Here is a 19,147-nt window from a genome sequence, read left to right as displayed (position 1 = left end):
GCCGAGTCTAAGAGGGTTCAAGGGGCCTCAGACCCCCCTCAGGGGTCTTAGTCACAAGAAGCAGCTGCGACAACCTTCGGGCGTCATCAGATGCTCTCAGGGCAGATGGGGGCAGCTGGCATTGGCTGATCAAGGCTGGGGAGCTGAGGGACCCTCCGCCCTCCATCCTCCAGGCCCCTGCCATTCTCCCCACGGCCCTGGGCTGGCCCAGAATGAGACTGGAGCCACAGAGCGGAGAGGAGCGCCCAGGAGGTCCTGTGGTGCGAATCCCTAGCTGCCGGGGGGATGCCATGAGAACTGGCAGCGTAGGACAGGACCGTGTGCCACGCGCCTGTGTGCGGGCCCCAGGTGGGTGGCAGAGGGACCTGAACCCACCCTGAGCGCCAGGATGGCCTCCCCAGTGGAGGGGCCCTGACACGGTGGTCTGAGGGCAGGAGGAGGTGCTGCGCAGAACCCTCCTTTCTGCTCCCTTCTCCGCAGGTTGAGTTGAGGGCACAAACCCGTCTCAGGTGAGCTGTCCCCACTGTGGTCGGCCTGGCGGCCTGGGGACACGAGGTGGCCTCAAAGGTGTGCAGAGCGAGGAGCCCACCAGCTCCAGGCCATGTTCCCGTGAAGGCGCAGGATTCGCCTGCCTGGTCCCTCAGGGGGCCAGGATTAGGAACGCAAGGGGACGGGAGGCCCATCACGGCGGAGCCTCGGTGGGAGCCGTGGGGGAAGAGGTGACGCCTCCGGAGATGTGGGAGCGCTGGCCACTCTGAAAACACGAGCGCCTGCCCGGTGCGGGGTGTCCCACTGACACAGGTGGGAGGCCGGGGACGCAGGCCGCCGCCCGGCAGCGACAGCCAGGCCGCGGCAGCTCTGGGTCCTCAGGGACGCAGCTACCGGCCTGGGGACAAAAGCAGGGTGGCGCAGGTTGTGGGCGACAGGCAGACCCCAGGAAAAGGCAGGAGAGTCAAGGGCAGGCAAGGTCGCTCGTCCTCACCACAGGGAGGAGTGGGATCAGTGCTGGCTCAGCGGGACATGGACTACCAGGGAGCGGGGGGCCTGGGGTGCGCCCCAGCGGAACCCCGCTAGATTAGTCCGGGGCTGAGGGGCCTGTGCTGCATCTGTAAACGAGGAGAGAAATACTCTGCCCAGCATCGTCTGTTGAGAGCAGGCCCCCTCCCGCCAGCCTCCCAGGGGCCCGGGCCTATTTCGTTCCCGGTGGCCGGTGCCCCCAGAGTCGTGCGACATGGCGGCAGGCAGCAGGGAGCCCCGACATGCAGCCTCTCCAGACGGCCGCTCCACGTGGCGCTGTGGCCTCGGGCAGAGTGGTTTCCCCGAATCCCGCGTGTGCTGGGCACCCGTGCCGGTTGCGAGCTGAGACAGCCAGGGCACCGGGCGGACCGCTGCCTGAAGTCGGGGCCCTGGTCCACCTGGTGCCTGAGCTTCCACCCCTGGACCCAGCCCCTCGGGAAGGGCGGGGTTGCCCGATGTCGGGGGACAGGTAGCAGCCTCATGCTGGCTCTGCTGGAGTTTTGGAGCAAGGCTCTAAGGGCCGGGAGAGGGACCTAACGGATATTGACGGAGGGCGTCAGAAAACTCCCGAATCTCCAGATGCTGGGGCAAATCTCCAGGGCGGCATCCCATGGGTGCTGGGGGGCCTGTGAGTGGGGCCATGGGGTCCACTGGCCAGACTGCCCCCAGGAGAGGAATCCTGTCCAGGGCGCTGTGTCAGAGAGGGTGAGTCGGTCCCTTGCCCTGGGGAGACACCGCCGTGTGCGGGTGGCTCATTTCCCTCGCGAGGCCTGTTCCGTGGCTGAGTTACAAACCCCCCTTGGGCTCCACCTTGCCCTGGAGGGTCCCAGGAGTGCCTGTCGCTGCCTCCCAACAAGAGCCTTTCAGAGAAGTGGCCACTCCCTGAGTCTGACTTGCCCTCTCCAGGAGAAGCCCTCCTGCTGTTGGTCAGTTTCTCTTGTCTCGTTGGGGTTGGGGCACTCACCCGATAATCAGTGTCCTGCCTGCCTTGCACCCTTCTCGTCCCGACGGCGTCACAAGAATAATCTTTCCAAATGCACATCTGACCTGCCACACCTCTGCTCTAACACCCTCTGTAGCTCCCTATTGCTTCAGGATAAAGTCTTGCAGCACGTCCTTACCTGGACCCCGTCTGCTGAGGTCCTGCTGCCTCTCAGGGCTGCCTTCATCACCGGGTCCTGGGCTGCTCTGCCCCTGCTACCTAGAGCAGTGGTCATGCTGGTCCGCCGTCCCGTGCTGGTCTCTGGCCTCCAAGAGACAGCTTCTCCGCCAGGGTGCGCCGCCGTGCCCAGGCTGGGGAGGCCTGCAGTGGCTCTGCTGAGTGGATGAAAATGCGAAGTGTGGAGACACCGCATGTCCCCGGAGGCGAGAAATCGGGGCCTCAGCGGGCAGGGTGTGGTTGGGGCTTTTCCTCTTCCTGCATTTAGGCGCTGGAAGCCGGCCCCTCCGGGTGGAGCTGTTGGCAGCTTCGCTTACTGACCGAATGGGACAAATCACGGGCCCCAGCCCACAGCGGGCGTGGCCTTGGGACGCCGGGCTCCCCACCTGGTACCGTGCCCTGCAGGGCTCTGAGCTTCCCCACTCAGGACCCCCGTGTGATGGAGGGAGAAGGAACCCGGGTCGGGGAAGGCTCCGGAAATCACATCCCGCGGCTCCAGGTGGAGGGAGCACCTCCTGCTTCCAATAAAAAAAATGAGGGTCTGTTGCATCTGCACAGCGGAGAGCCGGCGCGGCCGCCGTCAGGGGTGCGTGTGCCTGCGTGGGAGCATGCGTGCACGCTCGTGCGTGTTCTCTTTCTGAAACACGACCCCGGAGATCTCATGGGGAGCAGCAACGAATATTTACAACCTCGAGGTTTTTTACCCCCCAAAAAAGTAATTTCGCTGTCTGGTTATTAAATCTATTTTTATTGCTACAAAAATGCCTCCCATCGTTAAGATGAGGGGCGCCTGGTGCTCACGGGGATTGCGATTCAGCCCCTGCTGTGGCCCCCTGTTCTGAGGAGGGGCGGTTGTGGGGCTCCTGGCCTCGTGGCTGGGGCACTGACATCCTCCGGTCGTCACAGAGAGAGTGTGGGGTGCAGCTTCTCAGGCAGCTGTGGGTGGATGGGGTGCTGGGGCTGGGCCACCCTCAAACCCGGACGCCCCCTCTGGGCTGGGCCTCCTGGCAGCAGAGAATTACGAGGTTTCTTGCTCAGGCTGACAAGCTTTGCCCTGGAGGGCCTCAGGCCAGGGGCCAGGACCCAGTGGCCCTCAGGGGCTCAACACCATGGCAGAGAAGCCCACCTGACCCTGCCCACCAGGGCCGGGAGCCGTCAGCAGGAGGCCTGCCTGTTGGGGGGGCGACTCAGGTGGGCCCCATTGCAGCAGCTGAGACGACGGCCTGGCTCAGGCAGCTGTGGTGCCCTCCACTTTTCTAGGGCACGTGGGCTCCAGCCCGCCGCTGGACGCCAGCACTGGAGCAGCTTGATGCCCCCTGCGCTCCGTGCGCCCCGGCCTCAGCCCTGGAGGACAGCGCGGGGCAGCCCCCGCGGCCGCCTCTGCTCTTGACGCGGCTGGTCCCCCATCTTCCTCCCGTGGAGCGTCAGCATCTCGTGGTCATCAGCATCTGCCCGGTCACCCGGGGATGAGGCTGTCTGGGGCGAGGGTCTGGGTCCCACCTCCGTGCCTGGCCCTGGGGTCAGCCGCGTAGGGCCAAGGACCAGCGCTGCCACATGCTGACGGAACGGGAGCGCCCAGCCCAGGACGCCGGACACAGCCTGACGCCCACAGGCTCCGAAGCCCCTCAAACAGGGGAGAGCGGGTCCCGGGAGCCGTGGGCAGCCGTGCAGTGCAGGTCCTGGCCGGGAGGGCGTGTTCGGAGAGAGCGGTGTTCCTGCTCCAAACACGGGGCGGGGATCTCGTGACACACCCTGTCAGTTTGTCGTGATAACAGAATCTACTGAGCTGTCGCTGGGCACCATTTGCATATATTGATGTAATCCTCACGGCAACCCCACACAGCAGGAACTATTATTATTCCCCTTTGTAGGCGATGAAGAGGGGGCTCAGAGAGGTTAGGGATGTAGCTTAAGGGTGCACAGACCTGGAGGGGCAGAGCTGGGGTTTGACCCCAGGTGCCTCTGTCTCTACATGTCCCCCCTCACATGCACCAAGCCGGTAGTGACCAGGCCCCTTCCATGGGGATTCATTTCACCTCCACAGTGACCCTTGGATGTAGGGTCCATATGTAGCCAAGGCCCCGGGGATGCACAGTCTTTGCACTCACTGTACCCCCTTCTTCTTCTTCTTCTTCTTTTTTTCTTGTGAGGAAGATTGGCCCTGAGCTAGCGTCTGTGCCAATCCTCCTCTATTTTGTATGTGGGGCACCTGCCACGAGCGGCTCGATGAGCCGTGTAGGTGAACTCCAGGCCACTGAAGCAGAGGGCAAGAACTTAACCACTCTGCCACCGGCCGCCGGATGTCCTTCCTTAGGGACTTCTGGTTGTCCCTAGCGTGGAGGCCTGACTCCTCACCTGGCCCCGAGACCCTCACTGCTTGTGCCCCTCTGCCGTCATTGCCCAGCACGGCCTCAGCCCACGTCCCCAGCACCGTGTCTTCCCTCTGGCCTGCAGGTCACCATTTGGTGCTGTAAATCGGGGTCAGGATCCCATCCCGACGGTTAGTGCCCGAGGGTGGGCTCCAGCACCTCGGCCCAGCCTGGCCCCTTCGCTCTTCCATGACCAAATGAACAGTGGCTGGGTGCTGGCTCAGGCGGCCTCTCCCACAACTCATGAGGTAGCCGTGCTTCCTGCTTCACAGATACAAATCCAGGCCCAGAGAGGGTCTGACACTTGTCCATGGCCACACAGCTCGGAGGGCAAGCCAGGTTAGCTCAGGGCTCTGGGCATTGCTCTCCAGCCCGTCGGGTCTGTACACAGAAGAGCAGGATGGGACAGACGAGGTGGCAAAGACTCCTTCCTGCTTACAGCCCCTCGGGGTCTGGTCCAGCAGCTGGAAACGCCATGGAATGCCTTCTAACTGTTTCATCCCTAGCCCATAAAAGGGGCCTGGGGCACCATCCAGCCCTCCTGACACTCCCAGGCCCCGCTCGGCCGTCCCCTCAGCCCTGTGCTCAGCCCACCCTGGGCTGCACCTCCGGAGCTGGGCCTGGGCGGGCCTCCAGACCCACAGACCATTTTCACTGCGGCGGTTAGGACACTGTGGTCGAACAAGGGGGACTGGCGTCCACGGTGGACAGAAGGGCCGGCTCAGGACCTCGAGGGTGCTGGAGTGGGCACCACGGCATGTGCTCGGCAGTGCCCACGAAGCCCCCTTCCCTGCTTCGTCGCCCTCTGCTCCTGCGCCCTGTCCACAGGCGGAAGTCAGTCATGGGACCTGGACCGGAAGCAGCTCAGGTCGCTCACGGCGGCAATGGGAAAGTCATTCATTCATTCCTTCATTTCCGAGAGCAGAACTCCCTCTTCCCAGGTGCCGCACGGCCCTGGGGCAGACAGTGGGCGTCCCACATGGCCCTTGGGTGGATAGTGGGCGTCCCGCACGGCCTTCAGGCATACAGTAAGCGTCTGGCACGGCCCTGGGGCACACAGCAGGTGCCCTGCACAGCCCCAGAAGGAGTGAACGCCGTGGGTCGTGAGGACACTTGGATGGACTCTGCCTCCTCCTCCTTCTTCTCCACTGAGAGCCGGGTTCTTCAAGCCTGAAGTCAGACCATACCTTTTCCTAACCAGTAAACGTGGGGCCGGGCAGCCCGTGTGTCTTCCTTCACTCCTTGGTTCCTTCCACAAAGAGATCTTGAGGGTCTTCTGGAATACGCGGGGCGCTCTACTCGAAGCGGGGATCAGAGTGGTGGCTGGGGGTGGACAGCTCCCGCCTGGGCAGACTCCCCGGTCTGTGGGGGAGACAGGCCGGAGCGAAGTCCCATAACGACCCTGGCGAGAAGCAGACAGCTTCGGAGCTGTGCATCAGAGCTTAGAGGGAATCCAAGCCGCTGAACCGCTCCGGGCCGGGGAGCTTTTCCAGGTGACGGTGGATCAGAGCCCGGCGTCATCTGCCCCAGGGGAGGGAGCGAGGCGAGCCAGCGTGCCAGCCCCACGGCCGCCCGCCCGCTCCCGGGTCTGGGCCCCTCGGCTGCTTGCTCTGGGTCACAGCGTGAAAACAATGAAAACCAGGTCATGTGGCACCAAACACGCTTTGGTCTTCAATTAAATTTCCTTTCAAAGCAAAAGCAGCTCCAAGATGGCTGTCTTCGCTTTCCTTTGTGTTCTAGAACTTGGTGACAAAACGGACATTTTGAGGGACATGTCAACCAGCCCTTGGCTGTGCTGCTGCTGCTGGCCCTGCTCATGCTCAGCTGCACCCCGTGGCCGAGGGCAGCGCCCACCCAGGCGTGCACGGCTCCTCACTCTGGTGTGTCCCCAGCAGGCCATCCCCAGCCATTACGTTGTATTGTAGTGCAGTATATTATATTATAATACATTAGATTACATTATATTTATTATACTCTCGTGTGCACTGGCAATCAGTACTTTTAACCACGTGGTCGTCCACGCTGGAAAATCAAAGGCATGTCAGAGGGCACATGTGTTTCTCCCTCTACGTGCCTTCCCGGCAGCATCAGGACCACCTGACCCGACCCCCCTCGGTCACCGTAGTTCCCTTCCCAAGAGGAGCTGGGAGGACTCGGTGCCCCGTTAACTTTCCATTCTGGCACTGTCCTCTCTTGCCTAGCAGAGCGCTGGGCTGACCCCGTGTCCCCACTGGAGGGCCAGGGGCCGAGGGCTGGAGCCCCCGAGTGAGCACCAGCTGCTTTGGGTCCTGGGGGTAGGGCTCGCCGCATGGATCTGAGTTTCCCCGGATCTTCTTGGAGGAGGGGCTGAGAGTATACAAGCTGGGGCTGGGGCATGTTTGGGGACAGGGACGGCTGGCGCCGGGCTGTCCTTCAGCCACCTCAGGGCAGGTTGGCGCCCTCGTGGCCTGTGCACAGCGGGCGGTGCTGACTCCAGTCCCGACGGTGCCTCTCCAGTGCATCCTCCGGGGCCGCCTGGCTGCCACATCAGGCTCTTCCTCCAGCTGGACTTCTGCCTGGACGGGTCAGCTCACAACCTCCCTGGACGACAAGGACCTTCTCCCCAAGTCCACCCCGTGCCCAGAAACTAGGTTTATAAGGCTAAAGAAAGAGGCGATGGAGACGGAAGAGAGGAGTGAGGCCAAATCAGGAAACCTGACCTCATTTTTGAGTTTTCAAAGGGTTAGTCTAAAATATAGCCAGAAAACGTCAAAACATGAAAACCTCCTCGGCAGCTCCTTTTTTGCCAAAGGGAAGGCATTTTTAGCCCTCAGCCGGGTGTCCCAGCTTTTCCCAGTGTCTGCTGGTGGAGTAGGACTGTGGAGGGCTGCTCTCAGGGTTTCAATTTAAGCTTCTTCGGTTTGCCTGCGATGTTTCTGAATTCGTGTTTTAGACGCTGGCAGGTTTACAAGGGCCCCGAGTCCCGCGCACATCAGCTCTGCCAGGCCGTACAAGACACGGAGTAATTTCTGTCGGGAGCTGACAACGTCTGTGAAGGATGCTTTACAAGCCTGGGAATTGAGGGCCTGACTGCTCCTCGGGAGCACAGACAGCAGCGGAGTTAACTGCTTCTGCAAAAGCCTGAGGTTCCACCAAGGACAGGCAGCCCGGGCACGCACACTTTGCCCCTTGGAATCCAGCACGTTTGGGGAGCTGTTTTAGGTTACTGGAAAGGCCATCCACACCTTCCAGCATTTTCTTCCTTGTCATTTACGGGCAGATTTAAGTGCGTCCCATCTTTCAGTGTTTTTTATCTTGGTTGAGAAATGTCACGGGAAAACCAGGCTCGGTGTTTATATAACATCAAAATGCACCCCCCGCCCGACCCCACTTACACACACTCTTCCCTCCGTAAGGATTTAGCAAATGAACCAAACAAATCAGGATGCCCAGGTACATCTGAATTTCGGAGAAACAACAACAAATAATTTTTTACTACAAGTCCGCCCCATGCAATATTTAGGACATGCCTACACGAACAAAATTATTCGTTGTTGCTCTGAAATTCAGATTTAACAGGGAGTCGTGCAATTTATCTGGCAGCCCGGCTCACAGCCCACACCCACCCACGGACACTCTGTGATCGCATCGGACCAGCTGCCTCCTCCGGGTACCCACGCCCGGGGGCCGTCATGCCCCACCCGAGAGTCCACAAACGGGGCTTCCAAAGGCCCAGGGGATGAGGACCCTGGAATCGGGGAGGACCTTATGTGAAGTTCATGTTTCTGGGGCCGGGGGCCAGTCCCGACAGCTTCTGAAAAGGGATCTGCAGTTCACGGGAGGGGGGCAACCACAGAGGGGCATGGGGGTGACTGAGGCGTGGACGGCAGGCTGGACCTGCGCCTCCTTGGGCTGTTTCTCATGGGAGGCCAGTGGGCAGACTCATCCAGCTGCCTAAACTCCTAAACCCCAGTGACATCTTTGGGGAGGGGAGGTCCACGTGCTGGGCCACGATCCCCACTTGGGACTGGGGGCTGAGGCCCAAGACTAACACGCCAGATGGGGAAACTGAGGCCAGAGCGAGCCAGGAGCCTGCCAGTGTGTGGAGGGAGGCCAGTGTGAATGGACAGCAGAACCAGGACCCTGCTCAGGAGACGGTGAGGCCCAGCACCTCTCTAAGGTGAGCTGGGCCTGACCTCAGGGCCTTGCCCCCTTCTCCCCCAGGGCCGAGCCACGGTGGGGCTCAGTTTCCCTTTCTGCTCCCTGCCTGGCCCTGCATCCCAGGGACCCTTGTGCTCAGACTCAGGTCCAGGCTGTCACACCAGCTCCGAGTTTCCATGGCCACTGTAACAAGTTCCCACAAATGCGGGAGCTCAACACAATGCGAATTTACTCTCTTACAGCTCTGTAGGTCAGAAATCCACGAGGGGCCTCTCTGGGCTGCCGTCACGGCTTCGCAGGGCTGGTTCCTTCCAGAGGTGCCGGGGAGAGTCTGTTTTCTTGCCTTTCCGTGCTCTCCGGCTGGCGGCCCCTCCCTCCGTCTTCCTCACAGCCATCGCTCTGACTCTGCCTTCCGCCAGCCTCTTCCACGTTTAAGGATCCTTGTGATTACATGGAGGTCCTCCGTGTAGCCCGATTGTCACTCTTGTGAGGTTGGCTGATCAGCAGCCTTCATTCCACCTGCAACCTTAATGCCCCGAGGCTGCGGGCCCTGGGGATTAGGACATGGGCATCATGGGGCCATTTTTCTGCTACTAGCAGGTCGGTGAGTAACCTCATGGAACCTCAGTTTCCCGTTCTGTAAAATGAGGGCAGTGACACCCACCTGAGAGGATTCTAGGGTTGATGGGAAACAAGGTCCGTCCGTCGCCCAGCGCAGCTCGTGGCACATACAAGGCTCTGGATGGACGACCGTTGCTGTTCCATTCTCACAGGAGAGGGGGGGCGTGGCCCGGCCATGACCAGTCTGACTTCCAGACACAAGGCAGCAAGTGCCACGAGAGCAGAGGCCACCGAACCTGGGCACAGAATCTGATGCTCAGTGGGTGGGATGGAGTGAATGAATGAATGAATGAATGATGGCTTGTTCGTGGGGCAGGTACACGGGAGGTGAGCATTTGTATTGGAGGGGGAGTGAATGTTTTGGGGTGAGGAAAGAGGAATTTGAGGATCCTGGAGCCCCCCACACCTGCCTCTAATCCTACACCAGGGGTGGGGGTGGGGGCCTTGTTTTTTCTTGGGGAAGGGCCATGTCTAAAGGCCCAGGTTTCCTCTGCTCCCTCAAACACCCTTCTTCCCCACAGAAGACACTTATGTCTCCAGGGTGGCAGCATGCCCAGCAGCCACACACCAGCTCCCAGACCCACGGACACTGGCAGGATCTGAACGAACCCCAAGAAAGCAGCGCATTGCAACCAAAGCCGCTGATCTCACTTGTCGGGGACAAAATGGCCTGAGCATGTGCACTGACCACCACCCACTCTCAGCAGGGCTCAGAGGTCCTTTGCCCTGGGGGTTCCATCCTTCGGGCACCTGGAGCCTGGTGCGGGTGCTTGGTCTTGCTGCCGTGGGTCTGCCCTGCTGCCTGCTGTGGCCCTGACCTCCTGCTGAAATGAGGACCCACTGAAGGGCGGGATGGTGGGACGGGGCCCTGGCGAGAGGCTGCTGTTCTGGCCTCCAGAGGAAAAGCTGATTTCCCGTGGCAGCTGCAACCTGGCCTGGCAGAGCCTGGCGAGTGGCCTTCTGGCCGGGCCCCCACCACGAGCTTCGCTGGGCAGTGCCAGCTGCTTTCCTTCCGGGGCGAGGCTGGTGGGGCCACCCCTTCATCGGAGCCCGCTGGCGTGCGTGGAGCCAATGCCTGTGGAGGTTTGGTGTGCAGTCCCCGGGGGAGGGCTGGGAGGGGACATGGATTCTCACCTTGTCTCTGCCACCACCTTCCTCTGGGACCAGGCCGCTCTCCCAGGCCCACCGACTCGTCATTGCTCCTGCAAACACTTAGCGAACCCCTGCTTTTGTGCCAGAAATCGCACCAGGTGTTGGCCATGTGACCCCGACTGCAGACCTGCCTCCCCGTCAACCCCAAAGCAGCCTCCCGGAGCAGCGTGGGCAGGGCTGGTATAGAGGCCCGACCGGGGGCTTCTCCAGGACGGACTCGCAGTGGCTGCCTGTGCCGAGGAGGATGCTGAGGGCGAGCCTGGGCTTCTGCTGGAATCTCGCGGACGTGTTCCTGGACAGTGAAGCTGGATGTGGGGGTGCTTTCAATCCACGGACGAGAGGCCGCCTTTACCGCCCCAGGCTGACCTTGGCCTCGGTCCTGACTCTGTGCCAGCTGCTTCCCTCTTCTTGCAGAGTAAAGGCGAAACTCCTTGATGTGCTACGTGGCTGTCTCTCCCGTCTGACCCCGGCTTCCCTTCGCATCCTCACCTTGGTCTCTCCCGTCCTGCATCCTGCTCATTGCCAGCTGATTCTCTCTGCTGTTCCTTCCCTGTGCATGCACCAGTCCTCCTGCAGCCGTGTGCTCATGGTGAGGTCCCCACCCGCTGGGGGGCCGTCCAGCACCCATTCTGTGAAAGCTGGTGTCCCATTGGAGGACAGAGGGTTCCCTCAGGAGCTTTGTAAAGGGACCATTTACAGAGGTGTGTGGTGAAGGGCAAACGCAGGGGAGAATGCAGGAACCTGGGGGAGCTGCAGACCAGCTGTCCCCGTCCTAGGACCCATGGCACAAGGCGGGTGGGGCACGTCCCAGGGCTCAGGAGAAGGCCCACAAAGCAGGCCGGGCTGCAGGACACTGACTGTGAGGGCCAGGGCCGTGGGCCCCCTGGGGAGGGACACAGAGATGAAGTCCCTGACCACACGCCCTCCCTCCCTCCTATCGTGGCCTGGATTCCGCATCAGCCAAATCCACCTGGAGGCATGGAGCTCGGCGTTCGTTTGGGGACTGGTGCAAGCCTGCCTCCTGGGACGGGCAGAGGGGGCTCTGGAGGGAGACGGGAGGGACTCTGCTCATATTGCCACTGCTCTGTTGGGCTCAGTGGGCTGCTTGTTCCCCAGTGGAAGTGTCAGCTCCCTCCAGAATGTGGGCTGGGGGTCCCATCCCAGGCAGCCCTGTTTTCCTTGAGGCCTGGGGCCCAGCCCCATGTCCCCCCACTGCGGTCTGGGTGGGAGCATCTGACTGGCGGAGTCCAGGTCGTGGACTGACCCCAGCTGCCAGGGAAGTGGGGCATCGCATGCCCGCTGCTCCCAGTTCCTTTGACGGGAGGCAGGATGCCCCGGCCCTGGAGGGGGTCCCAGCTGGGCAGCCGAGATGGAGGGTCGGCCCTCACCATCTGCCACAGCCATGACGGCCCTGCACCGTGGTGTGACCTTGGGTGAGGGTCCTGCAGGTGCTCACCCTACAGGCTATTTCTTAAGCTAACCCCCTGCCCCGGGATTCTCAAAGCCCTCTTGTGCCCTGCAATAAACTCTCTCCCATCATGAAAGCTAGAGTGGATTCTGTTTTCTGCAACTGAATCTTGGTAAATACAGCACCTAAAGAATGACAAAGTTCACTATTTCGTCTGTTGCTCACCCTTCATCCCAAATCTACACTTCTGTGAAAAGGTTCCCACCAGATTCCCCTCAAACCATTCACCCTCCCCAGAGGGGTCATCCTAGGTGCCATCAGCCCCGTGGCCGGCTCAGGTCCACGGTCGTTTCCTGCCCTGCCTCCATCATCCGTAACTGTGGGCTCGTTGCCTCCCACACCACCGTCCGCGAACCTTCCCACGGCGTTCTTCCTGCGCGCATGTCTGTCTCTGGCCAAATTTCCCTTTTTATAAAAATCATATTGGATTAGGGCCAATGACCTCATCTTAACACAACGACATCTGCAAAAACTCTTTCCAAATAAAGTCACATTCCCAGGGATGGGGGTGTGGACCTCAACATCTTTTTTGGGAGGATACAATTTAACTCCAAACAGAGGCTGAACATTGTTGACTGTAGTTGGAAAACTGGGCACCCCACAGTGGTGGGCGTCAGGTCAGCCCCGAAGGGTGAGTTCTCGTCGTTTCTTCCAGGTGTAGCCTTCGTTCCTGCCGCTAAGGCCACTTAGCATGTGGGCCACTGGACAGACACTGGAGGCGCTGGAGCTGGAGGCCAGCAGACGGCCATGGGGGAGTCGTCTTGTCCACCTGACTGCTGAGAAGGACCTCCTTCCACTGAGACCTTCGGGCGAGCTCTCCCATTGGGCATGACAGCACTGCCGTGTCGCATAGTCCAGAACGCGCCAGTCATGGAGAATACGATGCTGGAGGTGGATGATGTGGCTCTGGACGCAGGTACGTTCACCCTCTGGACCATTTTGAGAAAACTGTCCACACGTCTCTTCCCCAAAACTCCTCGTCACCAGCCTTCCAGCCTTGTCCTCCCCAGTCCCTGAGTGTTTGGCCAAGCCGTGAGCCCAGCCAGGAGTCCCTGCGGACCCTCACCCAGGGCCTCCTCAGCTCCCAGGAAGCATCGCTTGAAGTTCTGTCCCACTAGAGCGTTTCCCGTCTTCACGTGCAGTACGAAGAATAATGTTCCCCCACAGATGCCCACACCCTCGTCCCCAGCCCCGTGAATCTGTCACATGGCAGCAGGGACTGTGCAGACGTGATTAAGGTCATGGACCTTGAGATGGGGGCGTTAGCCTGGATTACGTGTCCTGATGTCACCACAAGGACCCTTAGAAGTGAAAGAAGAGGGCAGAGGAGTTAGAGACACGACGAGGTAGGAGGATGCGAAGGGTGGGTGAGAATTGACCTGTGGCTGCCGGCTTGGGAGGCGGAAGGGGCCACCAGCCGGGGAGGCTGACCGGCCTCTGGAAGCCGGCAGTGGCCCTCAGCCAACAGCAGCAAAGCAGAGGGATCTGTCCTTCCAACAGAAGGAGCTGAATTCCACCAACACCCTGAACGAGCAAAGAAGTGGCATCTCCTCCAGAGCATGAAGCAAGGGCTGTGGTCCAGCCAATGCCTGGAGTTGGCCTGTGGGACTCTGAGCAGAGAAACCAGCCTGACCAGCTGGACTTCCAACCCTGGGACTGTAGGATATTATATTCGTGTTGTCTGCAGCTGCTAAATTCGTGGCAGCAATAGGTAACTGATACAACCGTCCTTCGCGGCCGTGCTGAAGGGCCCCGGTGATATGCTCAAGTGTTTTGTGGGCTCTTAGACCTCTGCGGGGCCTTAGAAGCTATCTTTTTCCTGCCTGAGGAGGATAATCCTCCCCTGGCAATGTAGCGTACTGGTTAGCATAAGCCTTGGAGCCAGATGAACTTGAGTGCAAATCCTGACGCCTCACTCACTACCTATGTGGCCTCGACGAGTTTCCAGATTGCCCTGTGCCTCAGGGTTCGCACCTGTAAAATGGGAGCAATCGTAGCAGCTGAGCATTCAGTAAGGGGAAGCATGCACAGTGCTCAGCACAGGGCCTGGTCCTGGGCAGGTCAGGGGACAGCAGTGGTTACGATTATTACAGCATTTCTGAGTGGTGGTTGTCTGGTCTGGTGAATCACCTCCAGGCCCGAGACACTTGCTCTCTTATGAGATGAGCAAGGTAAACACCTTCTGTCTACACGTGGCCTATGAGGGTTCTGGGGTGGGTGTGAGAAGGACAAGGGGTCAGGCCTGGCTTTGGTACAGACTGGCTAAGATACTGGGTAGGCCATGGTCCTTCCTTCTTTCTGGGCCTCAATTTCTCCTCTGTGAAATGAGAGAGTTGGCTCTAACTTCCCTTTCTGGTTTTGAGATTTTGTGATTCTGTGAATTCAGGTCAGAGCTACACTGTTGATCTCACATGTAATTATTTTTTCTCAGGATTACACATTCTTGAATAAAAATGAAATAAGACCTTCAGAAAAACTGATGAAATACTTTTTTACCTAACATTAATATGCCACACTGAAGGCAGGAAAATGAATCAGTAAGATTAAAGGCGTGGGGAGCCCAGGAGTATAAGCACCGGGCCGGAGCGAGACGGCAGAGCGAGGCGGGGGCTGGCTGTTTCCATGTATATTTATTTGCTCTGACATTAGTGCATTAAGCTGGTGCATATGTAATTTCATATAAAAACTAACACCAGTGGAATATTCCTCTGCTCACACATGCCGCTCTCATCGGCGGAGCCATCGCGTGGACACGGGAGGTGCCCTGCTCCCCCAAATCCATCCCGGGGTGGAGGTGCAGGTGAGTGGCAGGGTGTCTGGGAGGGAGATAGACAGGGTGGGAGGAAGGAAGCCAGGCGGGGGCCAGAAGACACAGTGGGAGGGACAAGGGGCCGTTCTGCTCCCCCAACTCCAACGGCCACCGGCAGTCCCCGTGCTGCAGGGACCAGGGTGATGGTCACGGCCCAGGTCACGTCAGAGGAGTGTGACAGGTTTCGAGGGGAGGGATGTGTGGGTGGGCTGGCGTCTCTGCCTCCAGGAATTCAAGCCACTGCCCCTCCTGCCAGGCAAGACCCTTGGTAATGGCATTTGGAAAGAGGTCAGGGGGCTGTGGAGACCCTGCCTGGGCTGACCCAGCTCCCATTGTCAGGTGCTCAGAGAAATCCGCCTACCTGGCTGGGGGGGTCCTTGGGCTCCGGGTGACCTGACCCTCCTGAAGATGGACCCTCCTTGAGGAGTGGTGGAGCCAGAGGGCTTAGCTGTGCCCGCTGGGGTTCCAGCACTGGGAAGGACAGAGCGGAGCTGGCTGCTCTGCTGCTCTGGCACCTTTAAAACTCAGCCCTGACTGAGTACACGCCAGTGACTGAGTTAGCCCAAGGGTCTGAGCGGGGTAGACCTTGCCTCCGTCCAGGGGCTCAGAGTCCTGCCGGAGAAGGCAGAGGTGGGGGTTGGGGGTGACAATAAAGAGCAGAAAGTGAGAGAGGCCTGACGGAGGGCCCAGGGAAGAGATGCATCAAGCTGGGGCTTACAGGCTGGGCAGGGCACACTCTCCCCATGGACTATGGGGGACACCGAGGGTGGGCCCAGAGGGTTACTTATAGGATGTGCTTCCAGGAGCAGGAGAGGCTGAGAGAGACAGGTGGAGGGGGCAAGACAGACTGGGCGGGGGGCCGTCAGAGACCATCGCCCCATTGCAAGGGACCAACCCTGGGGTCTCCCAGGCAGACCCTTCCTCGGGCTGCATGCAGAAGCAGGGCCAGCCCAGGGTGGGCAGGACAGCACAGGGCACACACTGCCAGGGGGCACCCACTCTTGGGGTCAGCACCCGACAACCAGAACCCCTTGCATTTTGCACCCGATGCTGCCCCTGCCTCACCCAGTCGGCCTAGTTCTCAGCACAGGTTCTGAGTCTGACGTGAGTTCAGATCCCAACCTCAGTGTGTGACCTCAGGCAAGTGATGGAGCCCCCATCTGCAAAGCAGGGTCAACAATGCTACAGCTGGGAGTGGCAGGCTGCTGGCGCTGTCTGGAAGGACCTGGCACAGAGCCCTCACTAATGGCAGGGGCTACCCCTGGGTTATAAGTCACGTTGTCGCCATGGTTACTGCTGTCAGTGTCCCAGGACTCACCAGTGCCTTCCTGAGGGCGTGGCCTCGCCACCTGCTGCAGGCCCTGCGCTCCCGGGCCCTCTGCGGGGTGGGGCTTCCCGCAGATCAGCAGCGTGCTCGTGAGCAGAGCTGTTGACGGCTGGCACTAATGTTTAACAACCAGATGCTTCCGTGGGATCACGAGTGCGTGGCGCTCTGCTTCGATGTGGTTTTCTATTTTGTAAGTGCATACCAGGTTTCAAAAAGCCTGCTGGCCTACTTCTGACGGCAAAGGAGTTAGGCTCAAAATCCCGATACCAGCAGCACCGGGCCTGGCTGGGGGTGCTTTCTGGATTGACATGAGCTTCCAGCTGCTTCTCTGATCACACCCAGCCTGGCCTACTCCCACAGTCACCACTCGGAGTGTGTGCGTGTGTGTGTAAATGAGCAGGCACACACACACAAGCTCGGAATCTGAGGTCTCCCCATCCCAGCTCCTTGGCTGGCGTAGGCTGGCCTCTCCTCTGCCCACTGTCCTTTTGTTCAGCAAGAACAGATGCACAAGGTCTCTGCGTTCACACTCAGGAACGTTACATAGCAGCGCGAATGTACGCACTCGAAATATACCCACCGAATCGGAACAGTCTCAAAACCTACGATTAAGTGACAAATGAGGCTACAGAAGAACACACACAGAACAATGCAATTTCTATGAAGCTGTCAAACATACCAACCTCTGGGCTGCTCAGTGACACAGTCATCCTTAGCAACATCATCAAGAAACTCACGGGTGGGCCTAACAGCAAATTCAGGATCGCAGTTACGTCCATGGGATCAGGGTCTCCTCCCCACTTTTAAGTTAAGCAAACAACAGTATCAGAGTGGTTTAAGGATTGAGGCTTAACCGAGTTTGCAGTTTTCATGGGGCACTTGTCAGGCCTGCCTCCAAGCTGTTCACAGGTCAGGAGACAAAAGGGGGCCGGTCTCTGAACGTTTCCTATAACTGCCCTTTTCTTTTTTTAATTAATAGACTATTTTTTTTGGAGCAGTTTTACGTTTACAGGAAAATCGAGCAGATAGTGTAGAGTTCCCATACACGCACCCTCCACCCATTGTTCCCCTATTATTTTATTATTACGTTGAAATAATAGTTTTCTTTGCTGGAACTTTTTAAAAAAATCACACTTTATTTTTTAGAACAGTTTTAGGTTCACAGCAAAATTGAGCAGAAGGCACAGAGCTCTCCCATGGACCTCCCGCCCCAACACACGCGCAGCCTCCCCGACTGTGGACATCTTCCACGAGAGCCAGGCATTTGCCACAATTGATGAGCCTACACTGACACGTCATCGTCACCCAGAGCCCGCGGTTTCCACTGGGGCTCCCTCCTGGTGTTGTGCAGTCCGTGGGGTGGGACAGTGTATAATGTCCCGTATCCATCGCTTTACGTCATACAGAGCAGTTTCACTGCCCTAGCCCCTGTTATTAACGCGTCCTGTCAGAGTGATACACTGTTACAATCGATGAGCAAATGTATACTGTCAATATTATATTGTAGAAATAAAAATCAAAGTCAAATGTAGTCTGCAGTTGCAAGAACAATTTCATATCTTGGTTTTGGTAATTATCATGGAGGGAATCATGGTTTTAAACTCAGTTTTTACCTTTCCTTTAACCATCCATGTGGACATTGCGCTTTAGTCACAAAGCGTTGTGCTTGGTTACAGGAAGGGAAGCAGCTTAGCCCGAACCACTAGAAAGAACGCAGGCAAGAACTGGACCATATTCTAGCAGGACACGAAGGAAAAGGAGGAGTGGTCCTTGCTCTCAGATGTCCACAAGTCTCTGTGGAGAAACGATATGTGCCCAAGGAGACGGTCAAAACCTCAGACTGAACTGTCTGCACCAGACATGCGGGCTGCCTGCAGATCTGGGTTCACCAAGAGAGGGCGCCCGCTCTGCCAAATGGGGTTTCTGCATCACTGTGGCCCCAGGCCTTCCTCCCATCCCCCTTCGACCTGGGAGGGCATGTCAATCACACGGTTCCTTTCCCCTCCATTGTCAACAGCCTGAGCTTGTGTCAGGTCAGGAGGGCACGGAGGCTCTGCTTAATGTCCAGGGCCAGCAGAGGCTGAGTGGAGGAGCTGAGAAGAGGCCGGCTGCCTCCACCAGCCCTGCCCATTTCCCTCCCGCTGGTGACAGCGTCCTTCAACTGCTCCCTCCCTCTGGAATCCATCTCATTTGGACTATTGGTCAAGATGCCACTCTTACCTGGCTGGGGTGAGCACATGGTCCAAACTAGCCTGATCACTTTCCCCTCCCCAGAATGAGGCTGGAGAGGACAGACAGAAAGGTCCGTGGCGGCTGGAGAGGATGCCTCTGGCAATGTCCCCTCCCCTGGAGGGTCTGAGTGACGGTCCCTGTTCCCAACATCTCTGGAGCTGGCCCTGCTCCTGACTTTTTCCAGCCCGGCTCTCCAGTGTTCCTTGGACCCTGTGAACTGCCCATGTCCTGACGGCAAATCCACTGTGACGTGCTGTTTTAGGTTATGCAGCTTAAGCTGGTCCACGTCAGCTGCTCTTGCAACCACAGGGCTGTGTAGAAAAGGATTCTGCTGTGCTGCTGGACTCAGCAGGAAGGAGCCGCAGACTGCTTAGTGATATCAGCCCTGGGAGTGATGGCCCATGTATCAGTATCTCACACTTGGTTCGGGCCCCACCCTCTTCATCTTCACTCGGGACTCGGCCTGCCTTCCTAGGAAGCCAGCCGGCAGTGGGGCTCTCTGTCCAGCCTGTCGAGGAGGCTCATTGCAGAGCCTGTCTTTGCAGTTTGAGGCCAGTCTATTGGAAGCCCCTGCTAATGTCCGCTCTACGCCCACACCAAACAGCTCTCAACAGTCAGCCTTCTCAGTCTTGTCAACAGAACATGCTGAAAGGTGAAATGAAGGAGCTGAACTCTCCTCTGCGAGCTCCCAGACATGCCAGGTCTCTCAGGGAGGACTCCATTGCCCCCAGCTCCCCTCCCCACTGGAGGAAAAAAAAAAAAAATCCCTGCTTCTGGGGTGGGGGTGGGGCGGGCAGCCCTTTCTGGGACGGCCACTCTGCCCTGCAAGGCCAGCCATCCGTACTAATCGCTA

At 58.9% G+C, this 19,147-nt stretch overlaps 1 long non-coding RNA gene across 1 annotated transcript; it reads left to right on the top strand.

The window, feature by feature from the left end:
- The first annotated feature begins 12,502 nt into the window (after positions 1-12,502).
- Positions 12,503-17,527, top strand: LOC124250468 (uncharacterized). Its single transcript, XR_006891562.1, has 3 exons — positions 12,503-13,272; positions 13,427-14,726; positions 17,209-17,527. It is a non-coding gene; the product is annotated as an uncharacterized LOC124250468 (long non-coding RNA).
- Positions 17,528-19,147: the final 1,620 nt, after the last annotated feature.

This window comes from Equus quagga, chromosome 1 (genome assembly GCF_021613505.1).
Source record: "Equus quagga isolate Etosha38 chromosome 1, UCLA_HA_Equagga_1.0, whole genome shotgun sequence".
NCBI lineage: Eukaryota > Metazoa > Chordata > Mammalia > Perissodactyla > Equidae > Equus > Equus quagga.
This window is presented reverse-complemented; position numbering and strand designations above follow the sequence as displayed.